Below are 24,153 nucleotides of genomic sequence, written 5' to 3'. Positions count from 1 at the left end.
AAGAAGGGATAGGACAGCAAACTATCACTGACATGTAGGAAGGCCACTACTCGCTAACACAACTGATGGCAAATACTTAACTGCTCTGATAACACGTCGAAACTGTCATGAAATATTCACCACTCGTAAGCAACAGACCATAATGCAACACTTGCACTGACAATTGAGGCAAATCGTTGCAATAACACAACCACTCCAAAAACTAACCACAAACGATCCTGCCAGGAGAGGGTGATAGTAGCTGCACATAAGTGGTTACAGATGAAGCAGCTTAGAGCCAACCGAGTCTCCTATGTCTCTCCTCCCCCACCCCTGTAGGTAGGGATACTGGTTTCCTAGACCTGTTCTAGCCTGTAGTTGATGGTACACAAAGAGGTCCCTCTGCTGTCAGTGACATACTGTTTCTAATCTACCTAAATCAGTTACAGGCAAAAGACTCAAGAACAGAACTCTTGGTGCATGCTGTTAAAGGTATTTATCGGAAAGACTGGCCCTCCTGCAGCTACAGCGAAATACCCAGCTATCATCACGGATGAAGAACTGAATGGTCGACAGTAAAAACGTCTGGATGCTTCAGTACAGTCTCAAAATGGTTCCCAGCTAAGTAAAAGGCTCATGAAGAAAAAACTTTGAAATAATATGTTCCATGTAAATGAAATACAAATCACACACACACATACACACACACACACACACACACACACACACGTGCACGCAAGCGACCATGTTATGACTGGAACTGCAGAAGATGCTAGGTATGTAAGAGAAGAAAAATATGTTTATCTTTTTTAATCTATTTTTATGATTTCTCAAATTTTTATAACATCATCCTCTTCACCATAGGATGTTATACTCGACATCGGTGTCGGTGGTGGTAAGGGCGATCAGGGGAGTCTGATATCGGGAGTGGTGGTGTCGGTGAGTGGAGGCTATAATCGAGTGGCAGTGGGTACCACCACGGTGGTGGTGGTGGTGATTTTGTTGAATCGGGTATCGGTCTCAGTGCCTGTGGACTATCTGATATTCCATTTGCAAATAATAACTGTTTACAAGAATTACCTGCAGATATTTTGTTTATGATAATTACATCAAGACATAGTACTTCACATTCAATTCCCACAGGATAAAAGCAAATGAAACTATCTTGTTGGCTTGTCATCTCATATGAAGTCTGTGCCGCGAATCCTCGGCCTTATTATGCTGCCGACCGAGCCAACTCTGTATTATCTTGACACGCTGACTCGGAAAGGGATCCTCGGCTACAGTGCATTTCTCTGGTTACGTCTTTATGAGCCATATCTCACTCTGTTCACTTTACCTCATGAAAACATGGACCAATTCAGTTTATCGCATCATATAGTCATTATCTGCTTGAATATATAAACTACTTTAACCGTAGTATGAATGAATTTCATAATATGTGCAGCGCAATGGAGCACCTCTATAGGTTTGTATGAGTGATCAAAGTTCACACAGGATTTACACAACCAGCACCTCACTGAATCACTAATCTGAGAGTCGAACTTACACTCATCCACCCCGTTACCATCATTCTTACCGCTTCCATAGAACATCGCACCGCAACGGGTTATTGACACGTGGCATTCAGATGCACTATGTGGGGTCTTGCCCGCACGTCGCTAATAGGGTGTCTACGGGATGCAGCGTTCTCGGAATGCTATACAACAGCTTCAAACAAATAAGATTAGTAGTTTTATTTCCATAAAGCAAACTGACAATACTTAACTGTCTTTACAGCAAATATCGCTAGCAAGAGGCGACGTGAAATCAGTACAGTACTTGGTATACACAGAGTCCAAGAAACTCTTGATACTGACAGCGTGGCACTAATCACGTTGCACACTCGGGCCGATCTTGTGCGGCCCAGGCTAGCAGGTGCTGCGTTTAATGCAGCTTTTGCAGGGGGCGGGCCTGGCATGACGCGGTCCTGTTCTGCGCACCATTGGCCGCCGTTTCTTCACTGCCTTCTCTGGTCTTTCGTTTCGATTCTTCGTTACGGCGTTTGTGGTTACGCCAGAACGCAGTAGGGAAAAAATATTGTCTACTACGCATGAAATACGTAAACAGAATGCCAGTTGCTCTTTCACAATGCATCCGACACTACCTTATACATTGAAATATTTATGTAATTCACAGTCATGAAACGATGTCGACACAGAAATTTGTTTCTATACGTAGCAATTCATAAAGATTTAATTTGTGTGGGTGGCGCTATTTACTATATTAGAAGACGCTTCGAGGGTACCTAACTTCGACGTCTCGGTTACAACGTTCATAAAATTGTTCGCTTAATTGAGTTCGAGTTTCTTGCAAACCTCTGACAATTTCTTAGCTAGAAATATCTTATCTTACTTGACTTATTTTACCGCTGACTGAATCTTCTGCACAACCGTAGTTGTCAGCTGGTTATCTTTGTCCTCTGATGGGAAACCTCCATACACTGCTCTGCTTGTTGTGTGAGTTACTTGTTGATAACACCACACAGCCCACGAGTAACATCTCCTACTGCTTGTGACAGCTCTGGAATTACAGCTGAGTTTACAGTTTTTTCTTGCAATAACGTGCTTGATTGTAACTTTGAAACAGCACATCAGAAAAAATCTAATGCGGACTGTGTAGCATCAACGTCGCACATATGGTTGACACAAACAAATCGTTCACACTGACTACGTCTAATCTACAATAAAAGTGCGGGTCTGCTACTAATAACTCGCTTCTACACCCTTTAAAAGAGTCGGCAGTGACCGAAATGAAAATATTCACCTGCTTTTCGTGCACTAGGCAACGGCTTTGCCGCAGTGGATACACTGGTTCCCGTTGGATCACCGAAGTTAAGCGCTGTCAGGTGTGGCCGTTACCATCCGGGTCCCCATGCGCTGTTGCCATTTTTCGGGGCGCACTCAGCCTCGTGATGCCAATTGAGGAGCTACTCGACCGAACCGTAGCGGCTCCGGTCACAGAAAACCATCATAATGACCGGGATATCAGTGTGCTGACGCGGGCCCCTCCTATCCGCATCCTCAGCTGAGGATGACATGGCGGTCGAATGGTCCCGATGGGCCACTTGTGGACTGAAGGTGGATTGTGCGCTTTTTTTTTTTTTTTTTTTTGGTACACTGCCGTGTAGTCATCCAATGTTACAATTATTCGATCTTAAGTTTTGCTCCTGTACACGTATCTTCTCTGCAATACTCCATCAATCGTACGTGCAAAAGAAAAACAATATCAGCAACGTACAAAATTTGTAATAAATACAGTGTGTTGTAATGTATGATGCAAACTCAAGATCAGTCTTGTCATGGTAGACAGATCGTATCGTCATTTTTATTGTGTTTTCTGGTTTTATTAACAAGATAAGTATGTATCCTCGTTTTTCAAATGGTGTACAGAAATGTCTATTGAAACTAAACTCGCCTTCTCTGTGTTTCGTCATGTAGTAATATATTGATATAGAGCTGAAGCAGATTTCTCTTGAGTCCGTTGAAAGTCTCCGTGTTTGTTTGCAGGTTCATACGTCAACCTCCACAGCCTCTCTCCAACTCCATGTCGACATAATATAACTGAAACTCTCTACAGTGATTAGAGCTACTAGAATGAGTAAGATGTTCGTTCGAGTCTCATCTCATATCATGGATGAGCACTCATTTATTCCTTCTTATTTCTTCCTTGGATACAACTGTTGCTGTTATTAACAAGTTGTAATACGTAATATTCAGTTATATATTATATTATCAGAGCAAAATGAGAATCGGAGTCATTCCCCAAAACATTTTCTGTGTGTTCCTTCCAATTTAAGCTGTTCGTAATTGTAATTTCTAGGTATTTAGTTGAATTTATGGCCTTTAGATTTGAGAGATTTATCGTGTAACCGAAGTTTAACGGATTCCTTTTAGCACTGGTGTGGATGACCTCACACATTTAGTTATTTAGGGTCGACTGCCAATTTTCGGACCATATAGATATCTTTTATAAATCGTTTTGCTAATTGTTTTGATCTTCTGATGCCTCTATTAGTCAATAAAAGATAGCGTCATCTGCAAACAACATAAGACGGCTGCTCAGATTGTCTCCCAAATCGTTTATATAGATAAGGAACAGCAAATGGCCTATAACACTACCTTTGGGAGTCAAGAAAACTGTGGAATCAGTCGTTTAGTCGTTTAGATCATTTAGTTTTACCTAGAATCTGGACCGAAAGTCAGGAGACAAGTTATGTTAATGGCCATATATTAGGTGACGGAGCCCTTAGGACAGTTGAAGCAGCAGAAACTTGAATACATATGCCGAATTCGGGAATGCATTTATTGCAAGGTATTGGCCGGCTACAATACAAGAGAGAATCCGTAAGCAGATTTACAATACGGTACCGCGCAATTCACGGTTAGGTACGTTAAGCAGATACTTTGAGCATTATCATAATAAGACGAAATATTTATCGGAACCAGTATCTGCCAAAGACCTTATTAGAATATTAAAGGCGAAGCTATTTTATGACATTCAAAATAAATTATTGCATGCCAGTGACATAAATTCTGACGAACGTTTTGTACGTGAACCCCTGCTGATTACGCTCCTGTAACGGTTATTCAAGACTTGAAGTCTTGAATGAACTGTGACATGATGAAGTATTGCATTGATAATGGCGAGTTATCAGCCGAAATCTGAATTTGCTTTAATAAATCCACAAAGGAAACGAGTGATGGCTACTCCCCAGAGTTTTGAAGGTCATATCACAGTCATTGAGTGCATTCCACATTCCATGTGGAAGGTAATTTGATATTGTCATGTTCCTAATCTAGGAAAAAGTGTTCAGCAAATAACAAGAAATATCAAATACGTCAAAAGGCTAAACCTTCAAACCACAGTGCCTGTGGAGTTTTACATCCGATCATCACAGGAGAACCACTACAGACTGTATGTGTTGATGTAATGGGACACCTACCTACTAAGAGAGGAAATGTTAAATACTTACAGGATTTTACGACCTGTTTACCAAATATATGAAACTGTATCCTATCCGCATGTATACCGCGCAGTCCATCATCAATAGTCTCGCAAATGATTACATTCCTCATGTTGCTAAGCCAGATGTGTTATTGTGAGACAATGCTGTCAAATTTATGGCACACTGGTAGAAAAGGTACTTAAGATACAACGAGATAAAGCTAATTTTGATCTCCAGATTGTCTGAAATCCTAACCAATGGCGAGGTTGTTTCGTGAATTAAACAGATCTATCAGCGCATATTGCCACCGTAAAGAAACATAGTGGATAGAATATTCATAGCCATTCGAATAAGTATACAATAATTTGACTCTCTCGTCAACTGAAGCTACGCCAACGGAACTTCTGTTTAATAAAAAGGAAAACAATGAGTGGATCAATTGTTTACCGAAGATAAATGCTGTAATAGAACCTAGGGAGACCATGATTCGTTAAGCATTAGATAGGATGAAGGGAAAAGCACAACAGATGATGAAGTACTATGAGCATCTGTTGAAGAGGACGCAACTACAACCCCGTGGGAATAAAGCTGTTACTGAAGAGCCATCCAAAGGCGTCATTGCTTGAGAAGGAAAACGAAAAATGATCTCTTGTGTACTCAGTGCACCTTCGGATTATATCAGTACTGAATGCTGGTGCGAATGTCTTATGTTACATTACTGGTACCAATGTGAAGGTGATGCATCTGCATCAGGATGTAAAACCATATTATTCTGAAGACTGATGTAATCAGTGAGATAAATTTTCTCTTATATTGTTTAGTGATTAGATTTGGGTTAATGGTTGTTCTCAGATACATTCGTATGTCACTGACAAACAAAATTGAGATATATCATTCGTTCAGACACAATATTATGTTGTTTGTGTTACATATATATTAATATAAGTGTATATGACATTGTGGCCGCAGTTTTATTATGCAGTTTTGTATTTTTTGTGTTATTACGTTAGTAATGATTTGTTTCAACTTTCACTGAAGAGAATGCAAGTGATTAGTTCCACCATTGCAACACACAGAGAACAGACTCAGCTACTTCTCCACAAATCTTAATTTTAGCTGTATCTATCTATCTATTAGTTATACAGATATCAGGACGACGTCTGTTCGACTCCTTTTTTTTACTTTTAGCGATTTTTTTGTCGTTAGAACACCCATCACCGTGTGATGCGTCAGTAGACACGGATATGAAAATGTACAGCCGCAATCCATGCAAGTGTCCATTGTAATTTTGCATACTTTAGCTTACCTGTAGTAAAGAGTATAAGGCATGCGTGTACAGGAATGGCTGTGTGATTATCTGTATTCTAAAGACATTGGGACGCAGCGTTTTCATACAACAATTTAGTGATGTGATCTATTCTGCAATGACTTTCAAAGTCACATAAACATGTGTACAACCTTTGTGTAGTGATTAACATGAACTTTGTATTGTAGGTGGGGTTTAACAAGACAATTCACGTTGTAATTTTGTGATCAGTTGCGCTACCACGTGACGAAATGCGATCATTCTGAACGCTAAATTAGTGTCACGGATGACAAATAACACAATTTGCAATGAACTGTCATGTCGTAATGGATCATTACATTTCTACAATCATCAAATGAAGCGCTCACTAAAGACATTTTGTGATCTCCTGATAATCGAAAGAACATTCTGCTCTCGAGTTTTCACTAATTCATGCTGCCCAAAGGCTTCATATTAGTTGTGGTAACAATTCCTAAGATTCTTGAGGGCAAACCCAAATCCGAATCTCAAAAGACTACAGATTCGTCATGTGAGAATGCATTACACATAAGACCTCATCCACGCCTTACAGATGCAGTTGACAGAAATTACCTGTCAAAATTCTAATAAGCTATGACGATGATTTTTTCTTATCCCATCATCGAGTTGTTCCCCGCACCAACCCGAAGTAAGGTTATGCTCTGTATACAACGCCCATACTGAACACGTTTTCCTTAGATCTAGATGTTGGCCAACTGTTCTGTCACATTCATCATTTGTCGCCGCGCGGGATTGGCCGAACGGTCTAAGCGCTGCAGTTGTGGACTGTGCGGCTGGTCCCGGCGGAGGTTCGAGTCCTCCCTCGGGCATGGGTGTGTGTGTTTGTCTTTAGGATAATTTAGGTTAAGTAGTGTGTAAGCTTAGGGACTGATGACTTTAGCAGTTAAGTCCCATAAGATTTCACACACACAACATTATTTGTCACCGACATGACGACAAAAGGCTACAAGTTATGCAACAAACCTAATTAGTCCTGTCAATATAGATTGATTCACACATTGGAGTTCTCAGTGCTGAAGGACTCAATGCGGTTTTTCCCGGTTTTCCCTTTCATTCCTGCTCTAATGAGAAGAAAAGTTATATTCCAAGATTTTTTCAGTGTTGAGACCTTAATGTAACACTGTGAACATCATGCAACAGTTAAACATACATCACTACAAGCAAATGCAGTTCTAGATTCATACATAGTTGTTGTCATGACACTCATGATCAGTCTTTAACTGAAGAATGGAATGTAAACGTACGAACGTATTAGTAGTGATGTAGTGTGAAAACATACAAAGAATATTGTAGTCAGTAATTTAAATGTAAACTTTGAACTAAATGATGCAGGAGTGCAGCATCGGTCCGTAACTCACTCTCCAGTACACTTGGGGAGACCACAGTATTATCACATTTTGCTACTGAAGTAACTATGTAAGATACTATGCTATGTGTAGGAACCAAAGTTGTTACTCCTTGTATAAGAAAAGCGAACATTACCATTGCCTTATCTCTGGTTTTTATTATCTCTGTTGTCGAATGTAATGTAAATCAGTCTGACATTATACGTGCTCCGATAAAGAGGAAAGGAACTTACAGTTGTGAATGTCGCGTATTACAACTCGAGTAAGAGTAAAAGTTGTACACAAGGAAGAAATAAATGAGTACTCATCTGTGATAAATTATTAGGTGAGATTCAAACGCAGATGTTACGTTCATTAGTCACTCTAATTACTATAGAAAGTTTCAGCTACATTACGTAGAAATGGAGTTGGAGAGACGATGGGAAAACTGGTGCTCGAACCTGCAATCAAACATGGCGTCTTTCAACAGATTTAGGTGCGCGCAACAAGAAAACCACCACAACTCTTTACCAATATATTGCCACACTGCAAAACACACGCACAAGGCGAGTTTTGTTTCAATAGATATTTAAATACATCACTTGAAAGACAGGAATACATGCTAATCCTGTCTATAAAACCATAAAATACAATAAAAATAACAGTGTAGCAGATATTGTATCTCCTCCACACATGGAAATATCCCTCTCCACACATGCCTCCTCCTCATCTCAGAGTGCTGTGGGGAAAAAAAAAACAAGAGATTCACAGTCAGTATTTCAAACTAGATTTGTATGTGCATTAATAAACACACACCATTGCTGTTAAGTGAATAATTACTGAGAAATACAGACTTACACTGTGCCTTCGGAGCCATAGTTTGAACAGCTCGACAACAACATAAATAGCTGCTTGAGATGAGGACAGGGGAGGGGGTTTCTGAATGCTGTGTACTGAATAGTTTGAGCATGCATAAAATGCATACACAGCAGAGTTTATTCACCAAACCCAGAGTGCTAATACTAAATCTATACTAGATGGTATATTGCCTTTGAGAACCATCGATGTTCTGGTCCCTGCTAGCTCAGAGGATTTAAAAAGCAGGATTTTCAGAATGGATTCTTATTTAGACGACGCAGACGTTGAATTCGACAAAAAGAAAAGCACTTTATATCGTTGCTAACATGCAGAACGAGAATCTGCGGTTAAGGGCTGCTACAATTTCTCTTACTAAACTCAGTGTGAGAGCTGCTTGTGATTGTGGAGCACTACATAACGATTTAGTTCACTGGTTCAGAATGCTGATAATTTACAGAAGCAGTGGGAATAGTGTTAATAAACAGAAGATATTGTATAACTGACCGACGGTGTAGTGTGCTTGCTTCTGTACATTTGCATGTGGGAATCTCAACGCTGGGTTTCTACGGTGAATTCCTTTCATTAGGTGATTTCGCTTTAGCTGAAAATACGAAGGCTATTCGGAAAGTAAATGGAAGCTGCTGTGAAAATAAAAATCTTTTACTTGCAGTAGTTAGATACACCTTTCAGCTACTTCTTTACACTGCTGCCGCTTTGAGTTAGACGTTTATCGTAGCGTTGCACCAACTTTCTAGTACACTCGTCTTCGAAGGCAGCCGCCATTGGTTTCCTCTAATTCTCTACGCCCGTCTGCAGCTCCCTATCTGTGCCAAAATGTTGTCTTCATAGCCAGCGGTTCATGTGAGGAGAAATGAAACTCAGGACGAGATAATTACGAATTGTGTAGTGTGGGTGATCAAAAACTTACGTCGAAAACGCTGCAGGAGCATCTTCATTGCTCCACAGAGTGTGGCCGAGAACTGTAATGAAGAACAAAATGTGTGACAGTTACGTTACGTGGGCTGCACAACATCAGGCCAAGTCCCTCACCAGGCCCCCTTACTTGGCAGGAGACACTATTTTCTACTATCTTTACGTCCTCGCTGTGATCTCTGAATTGAAAAGAGCGGCGTGCCGCGATCAAAGGGCATATTATAGACAATACCCAACATAGCTGTGCAAAAATTCAATTTCGCTACTAGTCGGAACTTACTTTCCGAACAGCCTTCGTATATAAGCATTTGCTTTTTTCCCGTTTTTCTGTAGGACCAAGGCTTGCGTTCACTAGCAGAATAACACAGAAGTTGCTTTCCTGTTTCTTTTTGACTTTTTTGAATAGTTCTTCGATTATAAGAGGATTACGTCTGTTTTCTCCTTAGACGCTTTTATCCTGACGCTTTTATCCGGTACCGCTCACAAGAAAACTACGTCTATTCATCACGGAATGTTCGCTCAATATTGATTAACATTATTAGCGAAGTCTTCTACCCATCATACTGTGTGAAATTCGATAGGTGAATATAAGTTTAAGAACTGTTGGACGGTGTTAAGTGCTTATTTTCTAGTATATTCAACGAAAGATTCAGCGTTCTCAGTCCAGTATTCATTATAGTAAGCGTAAGTTCACACTACCAGAGTGACTTTATATCTGTTTAAGTGGAAATGTTATTGATTTTAGTACTATATTCACTGTTTGCGCTGTCACAGTATTCGTTTTAAAAGCATAAGAAATCACCCTTTACATAATGTGAGGTGACGTCTGTTGGCAGAATATTCCGTTGTAGCTGGCATAAGAATAACGTGTGTCTCGGGAGTATACGAGAGTAAGTACTTCATGCAGCAAAGGAGTGTTCGTGTATATTCAGTCACTTTTTTAAATAAATGAGATGTTATTACAGCAATTGAGCTGTAAAACAGCAACACTATCTGCCTATAGTCCATGAGGAGTATGTGAGCTGTGTAAAATTCCTCCACCATCTGTTCACCCACCGTCTGTATAGCAGAAATGCCTCTCTCTCAGCCGCGCGGGGTAGCCGTGCGGTCTTAGACGCCTTGCCACGGTTCGCGCGGCTATCCCCGTCGGAGATTAAAGTCCTCCCTTGGCCATGTGTGTGTGTGTGTGTGTGTGTGTGTGTGTGTGTGTGTGTGTGTGTGTGTGTGTGTGTGTGTTGTCCTTAGCGTATGTTAGTTCACGTTAAATTAAGTAGTGTGTAAGCCTAGGGACCGATGACCTTAGCAGTTTGGTCCCATAGGGACTTGCCAACAAGTGCTGACAGCAAGATTTTTACTCAAATAGATGTTCCATAAGACGACAGTCTGTGAGGCGAGCTGAATATCTCATCCTTCCATAGTATACGAGAACACACAGACAGAAAGAAAGCTTTTATCCGGTGCAGTGGAGCGTCTGAAACCTCTTCCAGGCAGCCTTCAGTCAGTTCATATGAAGAGGCAGAACAGACGTGAGTGGTGAGAGATTACGGCCGCATGCAGTGGCGGACCCTGCTCTCCACTTGTCAGAGGGGCGGAGTTGGCTGATCGGCGCACAGTGAGACGACTAGTATAAAAGCCTGTGTGTATCTCGTTTCCGCAGGACGTGTTACTTCAGTGTTTTTACTATATCAGTCTGGTTTTACTTAGCAGAGGACCACTTTCAGACTGTGCTGAAACATCCACAACGGTTGAAAGGACACCGGCGTTAGCCATTCAGGTCTTCATCCGTCAGGGACAGCCAAGTATTTCGCTATTCTTGCTGGAGGGCCAGTCCTTACGAGAAATACGTTTAACGACTTGCAGGAAGCGTCCTGTCCTTGAGTCTTTTGTCTGTGAGTGATTTCTGCTGCACGAAAACTGTGTGCGACTGCCGGCAGCTGGATCTGCCTGTTTACCATCAGTGACAGGATAGGACAAGCTCAGAAAACTGGTTATCACTACCTAAGGGAGGAGGAGAGGGGGGGAGGAGGGAACGTAGGAGGGAAGATAGGGCTCATTCTCAGCTGGTTAGTCTGTACCTGAACACCAAGGCTAACACGCATACAGCTGCTGCCACTCTCTTCTGTCGAGGTTTTATGGGGTCGGTTTTTCCCTATTTCCAGTATTTTTAATGACACCCTCTGGTGTCTCTGTTGTCAGTCTTCAAACTTCGAGGCGACCATACACATCAGCGCGATCGGAAAAATGTTGTGGCAGGGGCAATGAGTTAAGTGTGGGGGTGGGGGATGGCCGAGTGTGGAGGCAGCCGTAGGGCAATACAGCAGCAACGTAACACCACCAAGAACACATTTCTCGCCAAAGTAAATAAATATAGACTGTACCATACATCCTCCCTTTCTAGTAACTCAGTACCGACTGACACATTTTCCCATCAATCCGCAAGTGGTAGAGGAGAGGGTAAGTGGAAGATGTTATATATCGTTGTCACATCTACATTCCAGGGAGAGGAGGTGGGGGAACCTCCAAGAAGAGCCGCCATATTCAATAAATTTGTCAATAATGCATACTGGCATCATTTTGGCTTCCCTCCCCTACTATTGGTATGAGACATATCATTCAACAATATAGTCCCATTTTCAGTATTGTCTATCCAGAGTACCAGTAAAAGAGGAAATCACATTCATGTATGTAGCATCTTTCTAACAAAATGTATTCTTGTTTCAGATGAAGCCAGTAACCGAAAGGACGGAGCAGCTCCTGTTGGCAGGAAAACCGTTTTTCCTAGCGTGTAAATTATTTGGTCTGATGTCGTTTACGGTCGACGCCGCTACTGCAACTCTGAAGAGGTCGCAGACGGATATTATCTACGCAAGCCTCGCCAGTCCACTGCAGTTACTATGTGCATGTGTTGCGCCATACTTCGTGCTGCAGACAAAACAGACGTCTTCTGTGGTACAATTTCTGATGGTAACAGTAGCTCTTCAGTATTCATCCCTGTCCTTCATTGCGATTGTTACCGACATCGTCTGTAACACATGTAAATACCAAAAGATGCTTCGCTTGTTAGCATCATGTGATAGATGCCTGGCTATCGACGTAAGACTGATAAGGGAATCATCATCAAAGTTTGTTAAGATGCAATTATCAGTAGTGCTTTTATTGTATTGCTTGATGCTCAGTATCCCCTTCAATGCAGATATAAAGCAAAACGACATAATAACATCAGTATCTATGATACATTGTTATGGATCGTCCATGATGACACTCTTACGTTTCGCAAACCTGCAGTTGATTGTCAAGAACAGGCTGTCATTACTGAACATGTACCTCACGAAGATGAAAGTCAGATCAGCTGATAAGCAGAAGAATTCAGGCAGACGTTCGGAACGGAACAGTACTTCAGGTTTCTCTGATAGAGACTTTCACTGCACACCATCTGCTGTGCGAGCACTTAGTCGATGTTATGTGGCACTGTGTGAGTTGTCAGCGCTGGTGGCGTCTGCTCACCAAATTTTTCTGATTCTTTACCTCGCAGCATTATCGTCAGTTGTTGTGCAAATGACTTACTTCATTGTTACGAAACCAATGTTATTTGGCACAAAAGAGTCTAGCAGCTTATGGTATTCATGGTGCGCCTTAATCTACAACGCGGGTACTATGGCTATATTCGTTTTACCAGCTCACTGGGTGTCTTCCGAGGCAGACCTCACAGTGAGGCTGTGCTCGCAGCTTCTGCTGGGAAGGAGGGGTGGGGTGGACGACACACAGCGAGAACTGCGGCTGCTGGCGCTGCAGGTGTCCTCTGGCCGTCCCACGACCAGTCTGATGGGAGTGCTCACTCTCGATCTGGCAGTCGTCTCCAGCTTTATCTCCGTAGTAACGACCTACACAGCGCTCCTTCTCACCTTCTTTCCTGCAGGTATGACGATCATATCCTATTTATTTATTTACTTACTTAACCTGATATGAATAGGACCCTCATGTCCTCTCTTTAATCGTCAGGTTTCATACCGTATGTCGAGTACTTTTTACAAAATATTTACCCAAGAAATAACAGTAAAAATAGTGTTAAAAGGTAGGAGACAAGGTACTAGCAGAAGTAAAGCTGTGAGGACGGGGAGTGAGTCATGCTTGGGTAGCTCAGATGGCAGAGCACTTGCCCGCGAAAGGTGAAGGTCCCGAGTTCGATTCTCGGTCCGGTACACAGTTTTAATCTGCCAGGAAGTTTCATTTCAGTGTTAAAATAATTTGAGTGTTTGACGTGGCAGGGTGACTATGAAGTAATAAAGTTAATACTGGCAGTACTTGTACTACTGCAGCTGTTGACACTAATAATGATAACAGTAGTAACAATAATGACAACAGTAACAACAGTTATAGTGACAGATATAAAAAGAATTTATAGGTGTATGAAATAGGTTTTTCTGATATAGTGGTTTCTGGGGAAAGGAAATACAAGGAGATTGCGCCAGCTAAGAACACTAAAAGGAGGATATAAGATGAACATCAACAAAAGCAAAACGAGGATAATGGAATGCATCGGGTGATGCTGAGGGAATTAGATTAGGAAATGAGACACTTAAAGCAGTAAAGGAGTTTTGCTATTTAGGGAGTAAAATAACTGATGATGTTCGTAGTAGAGAGGATATAAAATGTAGACTGGCAATGGCAAGGAAATCGTTTCTGAAGAAGAGAAATTTGTTAACATCGAGTATAGATTTAAGGGTCAGGAAGTCGTTTCTGAAAGTATTTGTATGGAGTGTAGCCATGTATGGAAGTGAGACGTAGACGACAAATAGTTTGGACAAGAAGAGAATAGAAGCTTTCGAAATGTGGTGCTACAGAAGAATGCTGAAGATTAGATGGGTAGATCACATAACTAATGAGGAGGTATTGAATAGAATTGGGGAGAAGAGGAGTTTGTGGCACAACTTGACAGAAAGAAGGGACCGGTTGGTAGGACATGTTTTGAGGCATCAAGGGATCACAAATTTAGCACTGGAGGGCAGCGTGGAGGGTAAAAATCGTAGAGGGAGATCAAGCGATGAATACACTAAGCAGATTCAGAAGGATGTAGGTTGCAGTAAGTACTTGGAGATGAAGAAGCTTGCACAGGATAGAGTAGCATGGAGAACTGCATCAAACCAGTCACAGGACTGAAGACCACAACAACAACAACAACAAAGAACACTGGTAAATAGGGAAGATCTGCGTGGAAGGAAGGATGTACAAAGGTAACGAATGCATACGAGGACAATGGTAATATATCATCAACTGCCTTCTCAAGCTTAAGATGTTATTCTGGTTTCTAATATAATGTAGAAGTTATTGCAGGGTGGGGTTCCAGCTACTGCAGAAGACTTAGAGATAGTGACGGAATGATGTATTGAGTCGAAAAGGTGTTTAGTCTGGTGGGGTGATTCTGCCATGTTTTCCAGACGAGAGAGTTAACCGCGAAAGGAGCTATGAGGGACAATGTTGGTTCATATGACAATATAAAAACAGAGGGTGTATATTGACAGTCTGATTTTAGAATAAATTGATAGTCTTATTTTAGAAATTTTAATCCATATACACTCCTGGAAATTGAAATAAGAACACCGTGAATTCATTGTCCCAGGAAGGGGAAACTTTATTGACACATTCCTGGGGTCAGATACATCACATGATCACACTGACAGAACCACAGGCACATAGACACAGGCAACAGAGCATGCACAATGTCGGCACTAGTACAGTGTATATCCACCTTTCGCAGCAATGCAGGCTGCTATTCTCCCATGGAGACGATCGTAGAGATGCTGGATGTAGTCCTGTGGAACGGCTTGCCATGCCATTTCCACCTGGCGCCTCAGTTGGACCAGCGTTCGTGCTGGACGTGCAGACCGCGTGAGACGACGCTTCATACAGTCCCAAACATGCTCAATGGGGGACAGATCCGGAGATCTTGCTGGCCTTCTAGAGCACGTTGGGTGGCACGGGATACATGCGGACGTGCATTGTCCTGTTGGAACAGCAAGTTCCCTTGCCGGTCTAGGAACGGTAGAACGATGGGTTCGATGACGGTTTGGATGTACCGTGCACTATTCAGTGTCCCCTCGACGATCACCAGTGGTGTACGGCCAGTGTAGGACATCGCTCCCCGCACCATGATGCCGGGTGTTGGCCCTGTGTGCCTCGGTCGTATGCAGTCCTGATTGTGGCGCTCACCTGCACGGCGCCAAACACGCATACGACCATCATTGGCACCAAGGCAGAAGCGACTCTCATCGCTGAAGACGACACGTATCCATTCGTCCCTCCATTCACGCCTGTCGCGACACCACTGGAGGCGGGCTGCACGATGTTGGGGCGTGAGCGGAAGACGGCCTAACGGTGTGCGGGACCGTAGCCCAGCTTCATGGAGACGGTTGCGAATGGTCCTCGCCGATACCCCAGGAGCAACAGTGTCCCTAATTTGCTGGGAAGTGGCGGTGCGGTCCCCTACGGCACTGCGTAGGATCCTACGGTCTTGGCGTGCATCCGTGCGTCGCTGCGGTCCGGTCCCAGGTCGACGGGCACGTGCACCTTCCGCCGACCACTGGCGACAACATCGATGTACTGTGGAGACCTCACGCCCCACGTGTTGAGCAATTCGGCGGTACGTCCACCCGGCCTCCCGCATGCCCACTATACGCCCTCGCTCAAAGTCGGTCAACTGCACATACGGTTCACGTCCACGCTGTCGCGGCATGCTACCAGTGTCAAAGACTGCGATGGAGCTCCGTATGCCACGGCAAACTGGCTGACACTGACGGCGGCGGTGCACAAATGCTGCGCAGCTAGCGCCATTCGACGGCCAACACCGCGGTTCCTGGTGTGTCCGCTGTGCCGTGCGTGTGATCATTGCTTGTACAGCCCTCTCGCAGTGTCCGGAGCAAGTATGGTGGGTCTGACACACCGGTGTCAATGTGTTCTGTTTTCCATTTCCAGGAGTGTATTTTCCTTCGAATTCTGAAACTGGCCGCCATAAAACACAGGAAGTGTAAGGTTAGTTATAGCTTTTACAGAAAGAAGACTCCAATTACCAAAAGACATAAAATGGAATCAATTACTGATGTCATTTAAGATGTACACTGAGTAAGCTCTAAAGAAATCAGTTGTAAAGGGATATATAATTCAGGGAGAAGGAATAAAAATTTTGAGGTTTGCTGATGACATTTAATTCCATCAGAAACGGAAAGCGACTTTGAAGAGATTAGTTGCGATTTCCACGTGCATCGACTTTCCTGGATTGAAAACCGTAAATTTTCAATCTTTTGTTACACCTCAAGCGATGATAGATTATTCCATGGAAATGACAGGAAAAATCAAGTGAACTTCGTGGCTTAATTCCGTGCACCCCAGGAAGTAACTCGTCGATCACAGGGTTGCCAAACATACCTTGCCTTGTTGCCAAATCTAAATTCAGTACAGGCAGGAAGAAGACGACCGATGTGATCCTACAGCGGGCTGGGAAGTGACCATAGCTGGCGTCTCAAAGACGTGGCTGCTACGGCCTGGAATACGTAATGCGTCTGATTCGCGTTTCTGTAATTAGGTTTAGGGACTGGAGTGTATTTACTAATAATACTCAGAACTGACTGTAAACTAAGCAACATAAATCAGTAACTCTCATAGTAGTTTTTATATTTCTTTCGTAGCTGTAGTCAAAACTAAAAAACTCATTCATGGACGTTTTCGTGCCTCGACGATAGTCGAAAACACCAAACAAATAAAAATAAAAAGGGAATGTGTGCGTGTGTGTGTGTGTGTGTGTGTGTGTGTGTGTGTGTGTGTGTGACAGAGAGAGAGAGAGAGAGAGGAAAGGGAGAGAGAGTTGAAAAAAAAAAAAAAGAATGAGAGAGAGGGTAAAGGATTGTTGTAAAGAAATTGTATACTGGTATGTAAGGAAATCTTTCATTAAAATGACACGTTCCACATCATTACAAAATGTTGTATTCATGATCTATGGAACAAGTATTAATCTAATCTAATCGTATCATATTGCTTACTAGCCGTGAAGAGTCATGAATTACCGAAATTTTCGCCAATATCAGTAAAAAAAAAACTTGAAAATAAAAGACGACAGTTTTTGTAATAAACCGGGACTCCTATCAAGACCCTTTCATCCCTGTTAACTAACCACGAAAGATGTCTGATATACCTCCATTCAGAAGCAACAAAGTGTGTATGCATTTAAAGATGAAGTGCATGATCTGGAGTTCTGTGACACAGATACGAGCCCAACACGTACTCGTATTGTTAATTAATTAAAATCAAATGTTAACTATCGGTTTTTCTTACCAGCTGCTAGGTGTTTGAATCTAAAATAAGGATACAAATTTTTGTGCCTGAGCGACAATCGGACCACACTCCTATCGTTCTTCTTTATCGTCCACGAATATTGCTTAAGTATTAATTGCTTACTCACCAACAGTAAGATGTGTGCGTGTTTGATCTGAAATTGTTGGCAACACATGAACAGACATTAAAAATGCACGATAATTTTCACTAGCAGGCCGGTGTGCACGTGATAGGGCTTGAAATAAAATTATGAATATTTTTGTACTGGATCAGGATTCGGACCCACATACTTACTTTTGGAGGACACCTAGAGAAGATTGAAGACTTGGAAAAATGAACGAAATGATTGAACTATACTGTTCCGAGAGATTCATATCCTCGAAAGAGGAGATACGAGTTCGAATCACAGTCCAGCATCAAATTTTTCAACGTCTCTAGTTCAATCAAGTTCAAGTAAAATAAGAGCCCTGTTCCTTTAAATGGGTATCGGTTCATGAAATAAAATAAAATTTTCTAATGTAAGTAAGTTTACTGGCGACAGTATTACTGTTTACCATGACCTCCACCTATGTCATTTCCCAACGTAAACCGGCTCTGCCCAGTTGGGAATGAAGGGACGTGATGTTTAATGCGGATTCTGGATTATAACATCATTATCTTGAGGTTACCAGAGGTAACGTAAATCTGTTTGTGCCTCTTAAAAATAAATGCCTGAACCCGCACATTGCACTTGTGATAGTTCGTTCCACCAGACTATTGTGGCCACATTTCCCAGCCCCAGGAGTGTGCTGTAACGAATGATGTGCTTAGATTACAAAATTAGTCATTGTGGAAAAATTGCGAGTCTGTTAAATGGTTAAGAAGAAGCAAGCTTCTGACATGGAGATTATGCTATTCTCATGTCAGCTGGGTGTAAAGACTTTTCTAGACATCATAGCATCGATGAAGCAATTTTGAAATTTTCACTAATTAAGGAAATATCTTAGTTCGAGAAAATCCACCGTGATGTGTGAGCAGGTTCTTTCCCTGTCTACGGAATCCTTTTCATGGTAATATCAAACATCAGTAATTTCTCGTAGATTACATTAAAACTAAAGTAATATATGTAGACGTTACCTGATAACAAAAACGCACTGCCTTTCTTCATTTACTTGCGCCTAGAAATGGCTGTTGAATATTACCAAACCTAAAGCCAAGGGATCTTACTGCCTTCCGATATCCGTTGCTGTCAGTTCTTCCATATGATTTGGTCGACGTGACCTGTATCAAGTTGCGTATGACAGAGAATGTTTTAGAAAATCAATTGTTTTCCTTTGCGATAAACTGAAAGATTTTCATTCTAAGCTACCTAAGTTGAAAATTTTCGTAATATTAGTTCAAATTTAATATTCGCTTCTATAAATGTAGGAAAATATTTGACAGTGCTCTTTCTCACCGGAAAATATGCAATTCACTCATTGGGTTCCATAAGTACACTATAACAGTAATTTCTGTGTGTATGCAATGCATACGGATTGTAGAATTTAGCGGTGCACTCTCTTCCACTTCTGTGTACAATATATCTAACCTTTATCATTACAGACCCTGGGCGGTGCAACATCATACTGACAACAGTTATGTGCTTATACTGACAACCTCACTGTTCGTTTTACCTGATTTTATAGTCATTTAAATAAAACAACACGACCTTTCAATGGGAGACTTTTCGTCCCCCGTTTCCTTCTGTGAAATGTGTCAGTAAGCTTTTTGCCTTCCAACCAGCGAAATGCGGCAGAGTACGGCCGGTAAACGATTCACAAACCACTATTTAGTGCCGTTAAGACGATTTGTTTAAACACTGGCGTTATTGTGATGTTGTGGTCTTCAGTCCTGAGACTGGTTTGATACAGCTCTCATACAGTAAAGCTGCATGCCCTCGGGAAAAATTACGGCTGTAGTTTCCCCTTGCTTTTTCATCTTCAGATCTATACAAATAATGTATACTAACCAGCGTATTCATTGCTTTCGTAATGTTTCCCTCTTGTTTAGTCTTCTAGTGATGACTGGCGTAGCTGAAGGAATTTAGTTTCTTCTTACATCGTTTAATGCAGCAACGTTCACAGATATCTCAAATAGGAAAAGCTCTTTATCCAGGTACGAAGGTTGTAAAACAGACTTCCCACAGTTTGTGTCTGGTTGATCTTTCAGTCTGATAGCTCTGCGTAAGTATTTTGTGTAAGAGGTATCATAAGTAGTGTTCCTGTAGCTGTGGGAGTAATTGGTTGAAAAGAAGTTTAGCACCAGTGGGTACAGCACTGCTAAATATTCAAAATGATTATCAACCTAAGTCTGAGTTCTTCCACAAACTTAGGCGTATTTATAATATTGAAGCTAGACTGTGTATCCTTGTCTTCCTTGAGTGGGAATCGGAAATCGTTTACACACACGTATACGAGTGTAATCCAAAAGTAAGTCACCTAAGGCACACGCAAGTGCCAACGCAGACACAAACGAGAGATCCTCAATTTTAATGCCAAGCAGAAACCAGCGTAGTAGGTGAATGGTGGCAAACTGATAAAGAGCAAGACTACTGATTTGAAGGTCTCAGGTTCTGTCCCTCGTCAGGCCTACCATTTTTATGTGCCATTTTACACTTATTTCACCCCAGGCTGTGTTTATTGATGTGTAAAATGGCGAGTTCCACTGTGGTTCGAAAGCCACGTTAAACAATACGTTCATCTATTAACTGGCTAGTAAAGTCGACTCAAAGGTCGGAAGAAAGGAATGGCATACCCCTCCAACAAGACCGTGCCTATTAAAGCACTGTGGTGGCTGATGACTGCTTCAGTTTCTATGGGTTTCCAAAGTTAATGATCTTCGGGTTATTAACATTTTTGTGCTTTCATGCTGTAGCTTTGATACCAGTAAACGTAAGTAAACGGCCGACCACTGTCACCGTTCGAGTTGTCACGGTGGTAGACGACGATGCTGTCGACCCCCGTTACAGTCTTGGTCATAGCCACATTTCAGTCGAATACCTCTATGCGACTTTCTGCGTATTTCAAGATATACTTTTATACACTTGGTACACATCCAAATTGATATCTGAAAGAGCTGTATTTATCAACATGAATCACATATGTTTTCCGTGCAATATATCGGACAACACGTCAGTGCAGCGAGATTTCGTTTGTGTGTTGCGCATGGTGCAAGAAATACTCTCAATAACTGGAATTACGCACGCAATAATACACTTAAAGTTGTATTTTTGCATTATGTATCCCAATGAAAAAACTTAAACAGGTTAAATGCCTACTTGCTTATTAATCGCTCTTCTCGAATCTTTTCTCAAAATAAAAAAAAAAAAAGAGAGAGAGAGAGAGAGAGACAGAGAGAGAAAACAGAAATGTTTTCAAATATCAGCTCGATGACGCCATGTTCGTCTCATGAGGTAAAGCAAATATAGTTTATAGGTAATACCTCGTTGTACTAGCGAGATGTATGGCTAGAGGGTTCTTTCTTTTCTCTCTGCAAACAACCAGGACAGAATTCAGTAACAAAGTGGTAAGAACACCTATGCAGTGGGTCAATTAAACAGCCTTTCTTGGTTATTTTCTTAATCGTCACAAATGCAGTAAACATCCTTGTTTACTGATTTGTTATTACTACCATTTTTATTGTTATTCGGCACCTCACAACAGCTTTCCTATCACTCATTGCTGCCGATGCACGTAACGAATGGATCAGGATGAATGGAATGTGGGATGTTTCGTCGCGGAGGATATACTCATTTATCTCGGCGTCTTGTGTTCAGGGTAATATGAAAATCTCAACAAGTGAAGACGACCACTAGATGCCGGTGATGCAGGCAGTAACACCCAACTATTTCTGTCGACTTAACACCATGACGACAGACAAATTGGCGTCTCACTGTATTTTTATTATAATTCGTTAGCCTTCTTGCTACGTCGTTTTAATACCTCGTGGGAGCAGGCATAATATGTTGCTTTTTGAACACCGAACAATAACACATAAAAATAGTTGATGGAAGGATACAAAGAAACAGACTCATGGGGGTGGATCCAATTCATCACTAGAAGACTAAACAAGAGGGAAACATTATGAAAGCAATGAATACGCTGGTTAGTATACATTATTTGTATAGATCTGAAGATGAAAAAGCGCAGATCTGCACAGTGCCCGCATCTGCACTTTAGTTTCTGTCTAAATGGGAATAATTTTTAGTTTCCAATGAATTTTCAAATGAATTGGTTATTACGTGGTACAGAATAATTAGTTAGTAGTGTTTCTTACGGCTTCCATTCGCACCAACATTTTTCTACATTTTCGTACAATTCATGAAATTCTACTTGAATGGTCACAAGACTGCACATAGATGCAATCGATTTCGAGGTGCAAAGTGTTTGTTACCTTACTTTTCGTGACAGGTGGGCAAAGTTGATTTCCAAAGACTTTTCATTGTACTGAAATAATCTTTTGTCACAAGGTAACAGGGAAAGTGTTTTATTCGTATATATTTTGTCGGAAACAGTAATCGTGATGGAAGATTACACTCCTGAATGTTTGACACAACTGGTAGGAGAAAAGACTGCGTATTAACCAAACCCCGCTCCTCCTTTCCGTATCCTCCTGCGACATGAGGACGGGATTCTCCTTCCATAACGCTACAGAGCTGTTCCTAGCACAGGTGAGAATTGGCAACATCGTCACAAACATTTGGCAACACTGTGACAGTGCAATCACTTCCACGTATGGTACTGAATTGACTCGCTAAATTTGCTTGATATTCCCTTTCCATTTGAATGACTCGTGCTATATAATCCTCATGTAATCTAAGACACTAAGACAGAAAATTCAATTTTATGGCTAAAGAAATGTTATTCTTCACATTAGTGACAACTTTTATTATCTTTCACTATGCATTATGAGGCTGAGCGGCCAACACCATGATGAGGGTGGCGTGCTGGCGGCAGTGTGTAAACAGCCATGTGGTACCGCCCATGTCTCGTGTCGCAACGGATCAAGGAGTCGTCAGTTCTAACCGTGGTAGGGGCCAGCATGTGCGAGCTTCTTATTCTGATTTATTGTATGGGGCTGCGAATTTCCAGAAAAAATTCTGTAACGAAATCAGTAGAAAACCTTTACACATCAAATCCTTTTGATAGCTCGACGCAGTAAGTTGTGTTAGTGGTCATAGATTCCTGGCTTTCTGACTGCCAAGCTGCTTCACAATACAAGCCGCTCTGAAGAAATTCGAATCGACCATCAACGATACGAAATTCAATATTGTTCTTCACTTAAGACTCACATTCCAGGGTGATAAGTAAGAAGGAATGGAACCTCTTGGTTACTACAGGGCCTCTATGCTAAATTTCCACAGTAGCAGTTACGAACTCTCTGCAGACATTTGCTGTCTGCACCTCGTGGTCGTGCGGTAGCGTTCTCGCTTCCCACGCCTGGGTTCCCGGGTTCGATTCCCGGCGGGGTCAGCGATTTTCTCTACCTCGTAATGACTGGGTGTTGTGTGATGTCCTTACGTTAGTTAGGTTTAACAAGTTCTAGGGGACTGATGACCATAGATGTTAAGTCCCATAGTGCTGATGCCTCTTCCCTAGCTCTGTGGAAAGGTGCTAACCTGAGAAAAAGCGTCTGTTATGGTTTGCGGTTCTAGTCTTGCTGAGTGTACCGTTTTTATCCCTTCTGTGAAAGAGCTGCAAGCTGTCTGATCACACATCGATAAGGAAATCGCAAGAAAATACTTTAGGCTCATAGTGCAATGGTGAAAAACTTACAATGCTGCACAACAGGTAACGCCTCATTCCGCTGCTGACAAACAAATTTTTAACATCACACTCCAGCACCCCACAGGACGGTCTGCGGACATCGGCGACGTCTGACCTCACAACTACGAGACGGAAACCTGGGCGAAAAAGAAAGGATCACTTAACGAACGAGGCCAAGCTTTAATGCTTGGGGTATATAAAGTGAAGGCTTATTAATTTCGAGAAGACGAGTTTAGAAGATCGCGTGTCAGCTGAGTCAGTGCCACCATGTTGGAGGACGAGCAGGGGAATGTTTTCAAGGAAAATACTATTCTTTTCTTTACAGAAGAAGTCTTTTTATTTCATCACGAAGAAGAACATTACGCAGGGGAATGATTTAAAGGAAAACAAGTTGCTTTTCTTTACAGAAGAAGTATTTTATTTCATCGTGAAGAAGAACAATTTCTTTTAATGGCGATGAAGCGAGGCCGAGAAGGCAACTTCTGGCGAGCGTAAGGATGGGTTGGAGGGGAGGAAGGAGACCCAAAAAATAAAAAAAATAAAAAATAAAAAATAAAAAGTTAAATAAGAAAAAAATAGTGCTCAGAGCCATTTTAGACATTTGCTAACAGCAGCTCTAGC

This window comes from Schistocerca nitens, chromosome 5 (genome assembly GCF_023898315.1).
Source record: "Schistocerca nitens isolate TAMUIC-IGC-003100 chromosome 5, iqSchNite1.1, whole genome shotgun sequence".
In the NCBI taxonomy this organism is placed as follows: Eukaryota; Metazoa; Arthropoda; class Insecta; order Orthoptera; family Acrididae; genus Schistocerca; species Schistocerca nitens.
This window is presented reverse-complemented; position numbering follows the sequence as displayed.